We start from the raw sequence: 2,209 nt of genomic DNA, 5'->3' as shown, positions 1-2,209 counted from the left end.
CCCTGGAATTCTTCTGTCAGGTTCCAGAAGACGGGATTGTTGCCTCACCCCATAGAAGTTAAAACAAAAAAAATTCCTTCCAGTAGCACCTTAAAGACCAACTAAGTCAGTTCTTGGTATGAGCTTTCGTGTGCATGCACACGAAAGCTCATACCAAGAACTGACTTAGTTGGTCCTTAAGGTGCTACTGGAAGGAATTTTTTTTGTTTTGACTATGGCAGACCAACACGGCTACCTATCTGTAACTGGACCCATAGAAGTTGTCCTTCAAAGTTCAATGTGTCTCTGAGGGTGTCTGGTATTGTGGACTGGAGAGGCATCCCCATGCTGATACCATTCAGCTCTAGCCTTTTCATCAGAGCTGGGTGAGCCAACCCATGTCTGGTTCCCAAGTAGGGAAAGTGAATGACAATGAACAAATGTCTAAGGACACATTATCTGCAAAAATGCCTATTTTCTTCTCTTGACAGGATCCTTTAAGGAGCAGGATTATGGTTTGGGGATACTTCTGGGTGCAGCCTTTGTTCCCAGGTGAGCAGCTATGAGTCCTTTTCTCCAACTCCAACTGAGACACTTCAAGAGATATATATATGCCTTCTGCTATCTGGAGAGCAGAATAAACTCTCTGAACGAAACCTCAGTGTCATTTGACTCCTTCCTCCCTGTTCTGGGAGCAACACTCACCCTACCAATCGGTAAAGTCTAATAAGGCTACATTTCTTGGTGCGTTGGCCGGGAATCTTAATTAAGATTAATTAATCTAATTAAATAGATATGCAAAAAGTTGTGTGTTAGAAGTTGAGTTGCACTCTGTCTCCTTCTGTATGCCAGATGCAGAAATGAGTTTACACTTACTCAGCATGGTCATCAAGTCAGTGTCTACTGTGGGTTCTTAAACATTCTGAATACAGTGTGTGCTCTTTCTTTACTGTTTCTTTGAGTTCTGATGTCACTTATCCGAAAGTCAGCATTAGTTGCTTATTCCTCCTCTTTAATAGGAATACCCTTTCAAACTGTTATCAGATGTTTTCTTATAAGAAAATTCAGCCATACAGCAGGTAGCACTTAATCTACTGTAGTGCCCTAATTTTAGCTGAACCACTGTCCTAAGTCAATTAAGTACGTGAATATGTATATCAAGATTAAAATTACTTGCAGAAAAATAATAGGGGGAAACTGTCAGAATAAAAGTCAACCAACTTTCAAGTGCAGCCCAACAAAACTCCCTTTTGCAGTGAATATTATGCAGAAAGAATTTAAAACAAGCATATCTTAGAGGCAAAGGTAGGATAATCACAGTAGTATACTACCTTCCAAGAGGATCTCATTCTTTTGTGATTTAATCTCTGCCTGTAATTTGTGTGTGTATATGCTATAATCTTCGACCAAACTGCAGGAGGCAGTGGAAGACAGAAGTGCCTGGCGTGCTTTTGTCCATGGGGTCAGGAAGACTCGGACACGACTAAACAACAACAACAACATGCTATAATCACATTTAACCTTGAGCAAAGCCAGCTGGTACATGTTTTTTGTGCTTTTAAGCTTTCTGTTTGTGTGAATGATTTTAGATGCCAGAGTATCACCTGCAATCTTCTGCAATTATCACCTGTGTTACCTTGTTAACGTACTTCAACGAAGTGAGAGAGAGGATGAGGATGAGGAGGAAAGCGAGGAGGAAAATGTTGCTGGGATTGAAGAATTTAGAAGGACTTAGAAAAGGAGGTGAAGTGGTCAAAAAGGCAGTACAAAAGGGTATTTTTTTTTCGGGGTAAAAAACCCAAAGGCCCCATACCCCTGCCTGGTCCAATCTGGTGGCCCCGCTCCGCCGGGTGTATGACCCCTTGGAGCTGCTTAACGCCAAGGGCAACCAGCCTCCATGCACTTTTGCTATGCAACATGCGCTGTTTACAAGCGCAGATGTTTGCAATTGGAAAAACCAGAATCCTCCTTTTGAAGAGGATCCAGCTCCGGTTTAGCTTAGGTATAATTTTATTTCCCCCCCCCCCCCCACGGTTTTTTTGGTTATTGTATTGTTTATAAATTGTTCTTAAGGGGAGATGGTCAATGCTGCCTGGGAGTGGGCCCCAGCCCAGTGGGACACCCAATCTCAGTGATCAAAGGCAGGAGGAGGAGTTGCGCTAAGACCAGACCACGTCATTCCCGAGGAGGCAGGTTGAGTCGTTGTTTGAAGGCTATCTCTGCCTCCGGG

Source organism: Podarcis gaigeae (assembly GCF_964106915.1).
Source record: "Podarcis gaigeae genome assembly, chromosome: 3".
In the NCBI taxonomy this organism is placed as follows: Eukaryota; Metazoa; Chordata; class Lepidosauria; order Squamata; family Lacertidae; genus Podarcis; species Podarcis gaigeae.
The sequence above is the reverse complement of the archived record's forward strand: the minus strand, read 5'-3'. Positions refer to the sequence as shown.